This window comes from Rhyacophila brunnea, unplaced genomic scaffold, assembly GCF_057557595.1.
Source record: "Rhyacophila brunnea isolate RB1 unplaced genomic scaffold, BYU_Rbru_1.0 scaffold_21, whole genome shotgun sequence".
NCBI classification, from domain to species: domain Eukaryota; kingdom Metazoa; phylum Arthropoda; class Insecta; order Trichoptera; family Rhyacophilidae; genus Rhyacophila; species Rhyacophila brunnea.
Window position 1 is genome coordinate 14272556 of NW_028232871.1, and position 15070 is coordinate 14287625.

Genomic DNA, 15070 nt, shown 5'->3' on the forward strand with positions numbered 1-15070 from the left:
GAAGCTAGGCAGGAACCGCGCTAATTGTCATGGCCGATTTTGGCGAAATTCATGAATTCAAGAATGAAAACCTAACCTAACCAACTAAAACTAACCTAAAATAACTAAATTTAACAAATAATCCAGTATATCGGCTATTTTCAAAATGTGTTTGCCGCTAGTTTCCCCCATAACCGACTAATTGTACCAAAAATATTTTTTCTTAAAGATTTCATTTCTACATTTAAAAAATACACCGAAACTACCATAATTTTGGTATTTCCGTACCATAATGTGGTGCGAAGTAAGTACTCTAATTTCGTAATAGAGGAAAAATTATCGAGTCGAGAAAACAAAAGTTGTCTGAGGTAAAAAAAGTCCTCGAAATGAAACAGATTTTTTCAGATTCGCCAGTGAAAATTTTTTGACTGGAAGAGAAAAAAAAAACATGATTCAAATTCCCCATTACAGATCTACAAACTTATCTGAAGAATTGATGGGGGAGCCACTGTCGAAAACTACCCAATCAAGAGACTCGCAACTGGACAGAATCTGACATTCAAATGACGTTTTCAAAATGGCGTCCACATGGTAGTTCGTAGTTCCATTTTTGACCGTTCTTTAGATAAGTTGTAGGACTGTACGTTTTTGTGACAAACATAAACCTATACATTTTCAACCGAAGACAATGCATAGGCCATAGATACTATAATTCTTGACAAAATACTATAACGATGACAAAAAGATAGCATCACTGGTTCGTGGACGCCAGTGAACCAGAACGTGTGGAGTGTTCGTGTAACAGACTTGTAACAATAACTTGTAATGGAGTCATGGCCCACATATCCTGAAGCGGGCCCCTAGACCAAGATGTTTGGCGGGGCCCCCTACCTATCGCTAAGGTTAAGAGCCGTGTAATGTTCTACAATAGTGATCTCCAAATGGTATTCTGCGGAACTGCATGGTTCTGTGGAAAATAAAGGGTTTTCCGAGATTTTTGGCATTTTAAAATAAATCAACTTGAATTGTCGGCAAGGTATTATATGAAGCAATGATAGCGACCCCTTTTGTGATAGCCAAGTAACATGCGGCCTATGGCCGTATTGGATTAATAGTCGTTTTTATTAGCCAGGAAACACACTTTTTTTACTATTAGCGCGAATTTGTAGTGTGTGTTTATCTCGATTAAATGATCGACCCGCTACGCCGGTACCCTTTTAAGCCCGGGCCCCCAGGCTAGAGCCCTGTCAGCTCCCCCCCCCCCCCTTGTGAGGCCCATGAATGGAGTGGTCGGAAGAAAAATGTTTACCTCAAATCGAACTATATCGAAACAATCCGGTAGGTATAGTGGATACTTCAAAATCCTAATACACACCTGTAGGTATATTGTATTTCAATGCCTAGAACTAGATAATAGCCTGAGAAACTTTAAAATTTTGAAAATAGCCGATATACTGGATTATTTGTTAAGTTTCGTTAGGTTGTCATTTTTTAATTTCATGAATTTTGCCAAAATCAGCTATGAAAATTGAATTAATGTTCAGGTTGAATCTAATAAAATTGAAGACCGTAAATGTATTGTATAATATAGAAAGCTCACGGTGAAATGTTTTACATATACAATGTACACGTAACCATTGAATACAACTTAGTTTTTCGTTTGTATCTCGTATGGGCAGTATTATTGAATACGAACGAAGTATTTACAGATAAAACTCAGATATACGCAGAGCAAATAAACGAAAACATGCCTGCGATGTTGTACCTTTGTACATTCACAGAGTACCTTCATAATCAGATCAAACGCCACACTTTCATTCGAAAATGACGATGATTGATGATCACCAGCTAAGTGGAAGTACTGCCAGCGAAGAAAGGTAAGGAAGGTCGCTTCTTCGTCCCAGTCAGCCGGTACTAATTTACTTCGTCACTCTTGGCATTGACACGCGCTGTCCAAACTCAACCTCGACGGCTGGCTTAGAAAATCAGAATACATATCAGCGCATCTAAAAGCGGTGAGCACTTTCATTTTTTCTCTCCCCCATAATCAATTTTAATTATCATTCATTCCGACCATGTCCAATCCTTACAGGATCATATTATGGATATCTACAGAGTGGAGGTTTTTATTAACAGAATATAATGTTTTTTTACGAGAAATTGATGTCAGCCACTTGCTCAACCTATTAAGTCCATACTCTGACTCATACGCAAATTGAAAAACAATATGTGTACTTGCCAGACCCAAAATTCTAGCCTGGGACCCACGACGCTATAGGTTGACGCTTAAGCCACGCGGCCATCGTGGGTTTAATTATATCATTATAATATTTCGATGAATCAAAATTATGATTAATCAAGACAGTTGAGGACGTTAATCGAGATTCTTTTATTATCCCAGCCAGCGCTTGAAATGGAAAATCTTACGAACCGAAGGGCTCAATAATTTTTCGAAAATATTAAAATATGTTCGATTTTTCTGTTAAATACCTACCTACTTGCCATATATTTTGCATTAAACTTTAAGAAAAAATAATATATAAGTACCTAATGAAAATTAATTTAATATTTTCTTAATAATTCTAGATTTTGAATGCAATTTATAAATACTCGACGAAACGGAGTGATGGTCTCGAGGATTTTATGAAACGGAGCTGCGTTCCGGTTCACTCCGGTCCATTTTGAGTCCTGATCTCAGCCAAGTCACCTGATTAAAATAATATCGCCATATCGGACACCTTTGCAAATAGAAAATCTGCAAGACGGCTTTTGAGGTTTTACACTTTGCTCTGGTTTCATTGTTTATAAAAAAAAAACCATTTGACTAGATTTAAAAATCCTCAATTACAGACGAGCACTAATTAAATTTCGAGGCGATTGATATAATATAAAAATCCAGAATAACATAATACCTACCTACATCTCTACATTCTACAGCTCTACGTGCAAGTAAGCTTCTAGGATTCATCATGCGACAAGTCAAACCATTCAAGAATTCAATTGTCATACGTACACTAATACGTCTCGTTAGTGTGAGGTATTCGTGAATATCGGTGGATTATCTGGTGTCCTTATGAGGTCTCCTACAAACTTATTTTAAAGCGCGTCCAGAAGAAATTTTAAGACATATAACTATTTTCCTTTCAATAATTCGTCAAATGATTATTTTCCGACTGCCTTTCTACAAGGCATGCTTACTACTTACTCTCTTGAATCTCGTAGGCCACTTCAGCTGTTGAGACATGTTGTTCATTATCGCGAGGGATGGTTTCCAGTGTCCTAAAGAATTTGAATTTACATGCGCCTGTCAATTACCTACGTGGTCGCAGCCATGATCTATTCTAGATCGGAACTGTTTCCACGTGTCAAGCCTATCAAGCACCATTAGCGAGGAGTGCAAGACTAGTCAAAGCGCTTCACAAAGACATAGACATTTTCAGTGATATGCTGTGTATTTTGTTTTCGAAATTTTATTTTTCAGTATAAAATTGTATAAGTACTTATGTTTTTTATATTACATCATCGGTGTTTTGTGAAAAGGGCGAATTAACCAAAATGCGATTTTACAGAGAAGGATTTTTAACTTTTGACATTTTTTTAAATTAATTAACTACTTGTGGATGATTATAAATGTGAAACAAGTTTATAATAAAGCTTAGAAAGAACACTGTCCTTATAGTAGTATGATATTTAGAAGGCCTAATATTATGTCACATTCGCTATTTACTAATTCGCTAATACTAAGTGGATATTTGCCCTTACGATTATCGTTTTTAAGTACTTTCCTGTGGAAAAAAAACTAGTGAGGTACATATTGTTTTTTCATGAAAATCTAGATTTCGCCAGAATGATTGATCCGCCCTTTTTACAAAACAACGACGATTTATTTTCTTCTTCTCTCTTATGAGGATAATATTAATTGTTATAATGTTAATCTCATATTGTGCACGTCTTGAATTTAGATTTGTCATGTCCACAGTGTTTAGTTTTCTTAAATAAATAAACAATTTATTTGTGTAATATAATATACCCACGCATATAAAATTAGATAAAATATGTTGTTATTTTCTGAAAATAATTATCGAGTGTTCCGGTTCGTAAAATTTTCCATTGTAAGCGGTAAAAAGAATGGGTGTCTCAATAAAAAATGTATATACACTCTAATTGTAAATTTACATTATGTTTATTTTAATATGTCACCGTTACCTTTTTAAGGTAAATAACTAATAATTTATACAGTAAATTTGGAATTGAAATTTAAGATAGGTACTAGGTATTCAGGTGATCGAATGAATTCTATGCTGGCTTGGTTCCGCCTAACTATGAATTAAGTATCAATGAACAATTTGTAATAAATTAACATAATGCTAGGGTGCATCCCACGGTTTGACAACGTATCAATGCACCAGAATCAAGATTATATCCAATGCAAGCCAGTAACATCGGCGTGTGAGAAAGTTTGTAAAAGGGCCACTAGGCAGGTAGGTAGACAATCTCGAATAAAATATATTATTATTATATACGCTGTATCGCTGTAGGTAGGTAATGCCTTTCTTAACAACAACAACATCTCTTGGAAAGATTGATAGAAATGCTTTAGTCGAGATGGACAGATAATGCCTACATATTATTATCTATGGAAGTGGATTGATATTGTGTAAATAACGTGACGTGACCGATGAAAGAGACGATATCACAATGAATCAAGTGCAGTGATCTAAGTATTACTTCCTATTCGCGTTGTCATTTTTTTAATATACATTCTTTTTCGAAAATGTCACTATCATCAAGCGTTTCTAATCGCATGGCTGCTATTTTTTTTTTGACCATGTCCGATCTAGGGAATCCAATCCCGAGCCAAAATTCTGATCCCGGGGTCCCGGAATGGCATTTTTTCCATTGTTAATATAAAAATTTTATATTTACAAATAAAATCGGTCAAAAATAAATCTAGTATAATTTATACTATTTAAGACATTTATTTTTAATATTGTATATCTACGTTCAATCTTGGAAATACATAAGTTTAATGGAGTACATAATATTGTAATATAAATAATAGTGTGAATTTAATATGAGATTGCTGTTTCTGATAGTACAGACTTAATGAATGGATTCTTCGACCATGTCCGATCCTAATAGGATCATATGGGCCTCCACAGAGTAGAGGTTTGTATTAACAGATTTTGTTTTTACGAGAAATGGATGTCAGCCACTTGCTCAACCTATTATGTCCATACCCTGACTCACACACACATTGAAAAACAATATGTGTACTTGCCAGACCCAGGATTCGAACCTGGGACCCACGGCATGATAGTCCAACGCTTATGCCGCGCGGCCACCGTGGGATGAATGGATTAGCGAGATTTAAAATAGCAAAGCAAATAATCATGGTGTACTTATGGCCTTTCCGCTTCATAAATCTAATTAGTCAGCCAAATATGAAACTGCCGTAAAACGTATGACATCATGGTGGAATTACTTTGTTAAAAGTGCGAGGCATTGTATTTTCCAATCTTTCTCATTTTTATTAATTTATGTGAAAAAATAAAATGAATCGGCAACTTCGTTCAAACTCAGCTTATTTCTAATGTAGTTATTTGTTATTAAAAGTATTTTTTCTGTTATATTTTCGTTTTTATTTTATTTTCCATAAAAATTGATAAACATAATCCCGAAAGTTTCGGCATTATGTTAATCAATCCCGGGATTCATAGGTATCGAAAATAGCTCGGGATTCCGGGATTGGAATCCCTAGTCCGATCCTAATAAGATCATATGGGCATCCACAGAATGGAGGTTTGTATTAACAGTTTTTGTGTTTTTTTTACGAGAAATGGATGTCAGCCACTTGCTCAACCTATTAGGTCCAGACTCTTACTCTACAAATTGAAAAACAATATGTGTACTTGCCAGATCCAGGATTCTAACCTGGGAACCACGACGCTTAAGCCGCGCAGCCATCGTGGGTGCTACAGATAATGAGAAAAATCTAGAAGAGATTCCAACGTTTGGGAATTTGGCTCCCATCTTTTAAAATCTAGAATTTTCGAAAAATCACTTACCGGCATAGTCTAAATAATTCATAAATTTTTACAAATCCAATTAATTTAACCTAATCTTTAAATCCTCATTTTATTGGAATACCATAGCTTTGGATTTTCCTCGTATTTCATCCAACTCAAATAAATCATTGTATGCAGACCTTCTTCTCTCTTTAATTCCTGACCATGGTCCCCACATCCTGAAGCGGCCCCCCAGTCTAGGATCTTTGGCGGGGCCCCCTACATATCGCTAAAGATAAAGGCAGTGTGATACAATAGCGTTTTCCAAATGGTGTTCGCGGTAAAATGAATGTGTATATTTTTAGTGTTTTTTTTTGCATATTTTAATACATCCATTTGAATTATTGAGTTGGCGAGTATCGATACGCAATAAAATTTGTATCGTACAACTACATTATTTTAAATAATAGCATTATTGAAGAAAAATCGCACCACAGGCGACTTTTTTACTATTAGAGAGAATTTGTGATGTGTGTTTATATCACTCGTCTGGTCGACTCGCCACACCGGGCCCTTCCTGAACTCGGGCTCGCAGGCTAGAGCCCTGTCAGCCGGGGCCATGTTCCTGACACATTAACGTTAAATTATTGCTAAAATCGTTTCTATACGAGGCAATTTATTTTTTATTTTTTGCCCCCGTCCCCCTATCAATTTGATTCTCCGGGGTACAGATGACACCATCGATATCCTTTGATTTTTGTCTAGTGCATATGATAGCCTAAGCTGGCTGCCATGTTGTTTGGTATAAATGAGAACTCTGCCATTCTGGGCAGTGTTGACCTGTGTGTCCCTGATAGTTATCTTAGAAATAGATACCATCAGCTGTTTATTCTCCCAAGGTGCAGAACCAACCTGCCACTGGTAATGCCAATTGGGAGGGCGATAACTATGTTCAACGAAATTGCTTCGGGTATTGATATATGTATTCCACCTACGTGAGAATGAGTTTAGGTGGGTTTTATAAATTCTTAAAATAGGGTCTTCTTAACTCATCCGGTGTACTTCCTTGTACCTATCTAATTTATCTAATGATCTATCTCTTTTTTATGTAATACTGCTATATTTATATATCTTTGTTTCTAAATGTCATGTTGTGAACGTCTTAAACTTATAATTTGTAATGTCCACAATATGTTAAATAAAAATGAATTGAATTGAATTGAAAATTGAATTGAATTCACTGTGAAGTCTTGTATATAGATACCTATATCGATATTGGTCCCCATTAGATCTGCGGAAAATTATTTAGAAAATGCATGTCTTAACAGTGAAAGATACACGTCACCCAAGAGTCTTATGGGAAGAAATATGGTGACATCGTCCTTAAGGATAAAGCAATGGGGAGTGAACACATTTCTTGGAAGAAACCAACATCGATATTAGGCTGTTTGAACGATAGTGATAGGTAATATAATATTGAGAGACAAAATTTAGATTCCTCATTGGAGAAAATAATTTTTCTCTTTGACAATTCTAATCTTAGTTGTATTTATGCGTATACCTTCTTGGCTGTATACCCTTATTATCTATATCTTTAATAAAAAAGTCCACTTTTTGTAAATAGAAATGGAGTAAATCTAAATTACCAAAAATAATAAATAGTCAGCGATCCATTCTCAGAGTTGAGCTTCTGCCTACTTACAACTGGATTTTCGCGCCAGTGAAATGTTTTGATATCCTAATCAAATGAACAATGGCTGATGTGAATCGTGAATTTAATCGTGTACTTACAACAAATGGGCAATAATCATTGAGAAAATAATGAAAAATGACAATAGCCTGGAAAATAACCGTATTAACTTTGTAAAATTAGGTACCTTAATAGTACACACAAAGACATGTGAGTACCTAAATAATAATCTAAAACAATGTTATTTGGCAAAATAAGTTTCGGACTGATAAATGAAGATAATCCAAGTAATGTTTTGATTCTAAGCCCAACATGCATTTATAATGTAGAGTAAAGTTGTGATCAAAATGAGATGCATGTCACGTCACTGTCACGTTGTTTTTGCGACAAATTTAGTCTATGGTTTCGTCATTTTGCAGAATACTTTGAACTATCAACACCTCTCTAAATTCAATTATAGTGAGTGTCAACTCTAATGAATTAGTATTTTTATTAATGTAATTATATATAAATTAACCTAACTACTCGTAACATAGTGGTGCCGCCACCAAAATAAACAGTTAAGCGTATCGCATATAGGATGTATTTCGTTTATCGTACATAAAATAACATTTAATTTGAAACTATACGTAGGTATCCGAATTCCATGTACGACAGCTACCACTTGCGTTTCTCAATTCCGCCACTATTTAGTGGTGTTGCCACTCACTAAACGGCAGATTTCTTGCGCCTACCATTTTAGCATCTAAATTACTAAACATCTCGACGAGTGGACTTCGGAAAGAACATGCGTAGGTAACATAGTTTTTGTTTTTTACACGGCATTTTTTAAATTATTTCTTTTATGGATGTACAATATACACTGTCTTAGAGCGGAATGCAGAAACATTTGTCATAACTAAAATTTCTTTAGCAGAAAACACTATGCAGAAACATTGTCTTTAGTTAAGATCATTTCTATTGAAAATAATACCATATTTAAAAATTCTCTTTCCTATAGTTTAGGTAAATTATTTTATAATTGTTAAACGATTACAAAAATATGACAACTGCATTTTATAAATGCAATAACTATAAATACATATTAATATTTAATTATAATACTCTTATGTTTCCGTTATAAGTCATTATACGTGATTCCACAGGCACCACAAGATATTTTTTTAACATGGTAACACTAGCGTCAAGTGTCATTCTATCACCTGGAATCTTGTATTTCTGCGGGCTGGCGTATAAAAGTAAAATAATATTCTGCAAGTACATGCCAAACGAATTAACACTATCAATATCCATATTGAGATACATTGTTAAATGAATTTGAGTGTATGGACTGTTTTATAGACATGCGAATTTATTTTGACAGCAGCTGTCAGTGGTAAATGGTAATACAGAAGGGGGCGTGTTCATAACAAAAGTAGTCTATGGTTAAGGATTCCCTAACTCTATACTCAGGATTGTCTACAGTTAAGTCATGCTTTTCGGAGACTTATCCTTAGGATCGAAATCTTAGATTGTGCATGCCGCTCTTAGTCTTTAGTAGAAGGCAATTTTCATATGAATTATAACTTATTATCAATAGATATTGTATTCAAAGTTCTAGAAACAAGATGCGTGGTTGTAGGTATTAAAAAATACTCCGGAAATGCCTTGGCAAATTTTTTCCTATAACATTTTTCATAATGAGAAAGTTAATATAGAAACTAATGATAAATATTTTGTTATTAATCCACGGTTATTTTAATAAATTGATTACCTACATAATACGTACACCTAATCGTTTGATTTCAATCAACTTCCGATATCAAAATGAAAAAAAAAACTTTATTTTCTTCGCTCCTGGGCTTAAATGGCGTGCACTGAACAACCTAAAATATTTAGAATAAAAAAAAAACAAATGAACATCATGCTGGGTAATTAAATCGAAACATGTAAATTGATCGCAATAATAAATCATACTTTAATCGCTTTGCGAGAGCTGCGAACCGATTTCACGAATTTGAATATTTGCATCATTAATAATTATATCATAATTTGTATTTAGGTATAATAATGTTTCACGTCTAATAGAATATAAACAAAAAACAATATCAACAAAATAAAATGAAAATCGATATAAAAAATTGTGTACATAAGTGAAACTCGTTGATATGCGTACAGCAGTAGCAAACGATTCGAATCAATTATTTTGTTAGTCCTACAGACTTATCTGAGGGACGGCTAAAAATGGAACTACGAACTACCATATGGCCGCCATTTTGAAAACGGCATTCGAATGTCAGATTCTGTTCTGTTGCGAGTTTTGATTGGATAGTTTTCGACTGTGGCTCCAAAATCAATTCTCCAGATAAGTCTGTAGGTCTGTAAACACTTATATTGATTCCTAACCTAAAAATGAAACACTAAAATACGATTTATAATGACGTCATTCGATTTAAGATATTTTTGGCCACCCCATCGTCATAAAAACTTTAATACATTTCACATTTTTCACCCCCACTCCCCTCATTCGTTAAAAAACAAAATCGTTCAAAACAATCTAGTATTAAGTACTTATTATTTTCAGAAATAGGTGTAAATGAGATGATAATATGTTGTGTGATTTGTGACGTCACCCCCCCCCCCCCCCACACTGTTACTTTCGTCAAAATTCGTTATGCCGAAATTAATGTTTTTGTATAAATGTTTGTAAACATTTTTTATAGAACGTTCCACGTATAATATACCTAATACCTAAATGGACTACCACTTAAACGGCTTAAATATTTAAAATAATTTATTTCGCGATACGAAGTTTTAATAAGTACGAAATAACAAACACTGATTAATATTTTTACTATAGTATTTTCACATTTTGTAATTATCACTCCAAGACTTGATCAATTTTCACGAAATCTTCAATTATTATTGGTAACATATCATCATCAGCCGGGATCAATCCACTACTGGATGAAGGCCTCCACAAGCTTTCTCCAACTCTCTCGGTCCTGTGTCGTTCGCTGCCACGTATTTCCGCCGAACTTTACCAGTTCGTCAATCCAGCGGCTTTTAGGGCGGCCCTGTGGCCGTTTCATGCCCCTTGGGTACCACTGGATGACGGCATTTGTCCAGCGGCCGTCCTTTCGGCGAGCAATGTGCCCCGCCCATCTCCATTTCAGCTGTTTGGCAACGTCTATTACAAATTTCGAATTCCATAAGCGGGCAATCCCAGAGGATGTGTTCAACATCTTGGTGGTCATGCCCGCAGGTACAACCCGGCCCATCTACTATCAAGCCAAACTCGTGGAGTCTGGCGGCGAAGTTGCCATGGCCGGTGAGGAACTGGCTAATCCAGTGCGAAGGTTGGAGTCTTCTAGTTTGGTGCCTGCAGAATACGTCTGGAAAAAAACGGTAAGTGTGCCGCCCCTTGGGGGAAGCGGTCCACCTCGCCTGCCTTGCCGCAAATGTGGTCTTGTACACAATGTCACTTACAGTCTTCCTGTAAGGAACGTCCTCGGATCTCTGCGGTGGTGTCAGATGGACACCGGCGAGTATTGTGCTGATCCCCCTCAAGAGGAAGGTGATCGATCCTCTGACTTGGACGTGCAGATCGAGGGGTAGCACCCCCGCGAGTACGGCAAGCGCGTCAGTAGAAGTTGTGCGGTAGGCTTTGGTAAGCGAGATCAGCGCAAGTCGCTGCCCGTTTAGTAGTGCGCGTCTCACGAGAGTTAAGGAGTTCGACCGTTTGACTGACATCCGCGAGTTCTTGCATTCTACCTTGGAGGTCTTTCGGGTCTTGTGAGAGTATAACATCATTATCATCTGCAAAGCGCAGGTAAGTGAGGTGTTCCGAGGTAACATAATATAAGTTTATATAAGTAAAAAGTGCATTATTTAGGTATTAAACTTTGTTGACACTTACATATGTATACAATCACGTAATACATAGGTAATCTAGACATTCTTAAATTAATACAATCACAATATTCTGGCACGAAATTGAAACAATAAAATCAACTAGCTTTCAGTATAGGTTACTTTGGTACGTTTAGGTACACGATAAATCTTACTGTGTAAACGAAACACGTGTCATAAAGGACATTTTGTATGTCGTGTATCACAACTAATTGACAGATAGAAGTACATTTTAGTATTTAAAAAAGTAACAAGTACCTAGCCATTGGTATTTGGCCACATAACTTTTACATTAAACACACGTCCAGCTCAGGGAACTCAGAAATAATGGGAACTAAAATACCTAACGAGTAACGAGGGAAAGAGGTAACCGATCTCGAGTGTGGAAGAATACGGGATAAACTTAAACACGTGTCAAGAATTCGTCATACGTCGAATACTGACAACTGCTCTCGGTTTATGCATTGACGCTCATTTAATATTGGGGTATTGAAGGTTGCAACACAAACTATTGCACGTCAATAAACGCGTGGTTCATTTTCGTAGGACACTCACGCATTCAAAACCCTCCATCCTAATGTAGTGTATTGGAATATAGCCTATCGGAATTATATTTATTAATCTGTTCTGTGGTCCAGTTATACCAATTTAACGCATGTATTTCAGTTTATATATACGTACTTAGGTATTAATATATTAAAAATAATTACAAGATAAAAAGAACTTTATATATATAACGTTTTTAAATTTTCTGTTGAATCATATAAACTTGACTTGACTAGCTTAAACGATCAAAAAAATTGTACTTGATAGAAATACTGAATAATGAAATGTCATTCCATATTGATTTCCATAGTAACGCACGTATATATTATTAATAATTTAGTTGCTAGGACCCCCTAGCAAACAATAATGGTATCGAAATAACTTTTCATACAAAACAGAATTAACTAAAAATGGATTCAATTCTACTTAAAGATGGCTAAAAGTATTTAAAAAATGCATTGGCATCGTATATTCTAAAGGTTTCAAATGTCTAGCTAGTCGGGAAGTTAGTTAAAAATCGATTGCAAGATTTGTACCGTACAAAGAACCACCGGACAAGCAACCACCGGACAAATAAGAATACGACCTAAGAAAAACGTTGTAAAATAGTTAGGAACAGCCGCCCGCGCGCCGTACATTTACTATCACTGATATATAAAAGTCCTTAGCATTTACAAAATACCATTATTTATCTAAAACACAAAATGCAGAGTAAAATTCCAATGAGCAATAAAATAACAATAATAAAACAGAAATCTACATTATCAGCTATTTCCACTCAGCTGGTGCCTACTTGATAGTATTTGAAATATTTAAATGGTCACTCAGGTGAACAATCTAAGATATTTTTATTGCCCCTGTATCCTACGATGGCTCAGTAATCCAGAATATTTTGAACTTCCTAAACAAACAAGACTTAGTGAAATAATGACTCGGTAATATTGCTATAATCAGTTAAGACGGAGTACAGGTACAGTTAACAGGTAGTTAAATTTTGGTTACATGGTTGGGAAAATATCGTAAATTTTAGTACAGTTTGAAAGAAACGTGAGTGACAAATTGGACCACACCATTGAACTAAATGCTGAGTCGAGAAAGCCACGGTGAGTTTTACACGACTGACAGCAGTACTGTGTAGCCATGACCTAAACCTGGGAATCAGAAGAAGAATGGTAAGATGCTTGTCTTTTCAGTTCTCTTATACGGAACAACACTAAATAACTGGAAGCATTTTGGATTAATGTGGGTACACCAAGCTCGCACACAGAAAATCTTATAGGGGAGCGAGGGGATTAATAACATTCAGCGGGTGCCACAGACTCCACCCGCATTTTCCGGGTACATTATCCATACCCAGACACTTTGCACTTTGAGTATAGCGACGAAGACGTGGCCTATAGCTATAACTACACGTGTTCACTTACGAGTTATTGCGACCTGCGCAACCGCAAGTGGTTTTTGAATGTCCGCAGCTAATGGTCATAATTTTTAGAAACGTTAGTGTCCGTTTACGTCCTGACGTAGAAGAGGCTGTAATGTTCCGACATAGGACATAATAAATACGACCATGGCCCCCACAATGGGGGGCTGACAGGGCTCTAGCCTGGGGGCCCGGGCTCAGGAGGGGCCCGGCAAAGGGGTCTCGACCAGATAAGTGAGATAAACACACATCACAAATTTGCTTTTATACTAAAAATTCGCCGCGGCGCTATTTTCCTTCAATAATATTATTATTTACAGTTATGTGGTTGTACGATACAAATTTTAATTGTGTATCAACCAATGACATTATTAATGGACAACGCACTCAATACAGTAGCTAGCAAGTAAATTCGCGCATAGTGACATGCGCTCATGTATAGGTAGGCGTCACGCAATTTCCATTATGCGATATCACGCATCGAGAATTTATAGCAATATCACCTTTATTGTAATGGCGTTAGAACAATGTTTCTACTGTCAATGTTCATTTGAGCGAAACCGTTCGAACCGAACCATTCGGCAGACCGACAAAAAGCATCGGGAATTTATAGGAATATCACCTTTATTGTAATGGCGTTAGAACAGATTATGCCATTCGGCAGACCCGACAAAAAAGTGAGTGTCGATTTTTTTTCTCCAGATGCTTCGTCCATATTATTGTCATTGGTATCAACACTCGAAATCTCCATAATTCAAATGGATGTATTAAAATATACAATAAAACAATTTACATACACACCATTTGGAAAACGCTACTGTAGAGCGTCACACTGCCTTTATTCTTAGCGATAGGTAGGGGGGCCAGCCAAAGATTCTAGCCTGGGGGCCCTCTTCACGACACAAAATAAGATTGGAAGAAATAGAACTGCACATTCAAAGTGGAACAAATGCCAGTGCTCACGGTGACACGGCAAGCCAGGAGTCATAGACGGTGTGATTGTCAATTGAAGATACGTTAAAAGAGAAGAAACTTGTAGCCCAATAACCAGATCCTGCTAAACACCAGGTGAAAAGCGTCCAGCTGGACCGCAGCGCCATCGTAAAACGACAGAAAAAATAGCTACACAATGCGTCAAATCTCTATTCCATTGACTGATTTTATAAATCACTATTTTTGACTAAACTACACGTCTATCAGTTACTTACAGAAATATACCAAAATTCTTAACCAGTTAATCACTTTATGAAAGCACTTAGGCCAGAGTCGCGTCTTTATCTGTCCACGAAAATGCCATCTGAGTGATTACCATACCGCATCGCTATGCACGGAATAAGTCAGTTCACAGTTATGAAGAGTCAAATGCTCATCTCAGATCGGTTATTTATTTAATTGAAACAATAAATCATACTGAATTTCACAAAACGACCTCATTTGGAACGAGAACTAAACCGGTATAACATCAGTTACTGATTCTAAATACAGGGCTAAAGCAGGGACTTTACTATCAGTTAACTCTGCCTATTTTGAATTTTA

The 15070-nt window shown here is 36.2% G+C and overlaps 1 protein-coding gene across 8 annotated transcripts in view; it reads right to left on the reverse strand.

Moving 5' to 3' along the window:
• DAAM (disheveled-associated activator of morphogenesis-like protein) overlaps window positions 1-15070 on the reverse strand; it is a 551406-nt gene that overhangs the window by 36095 nt on the left and 500241 nt on the right. The window lies entirely within an intron of this gene.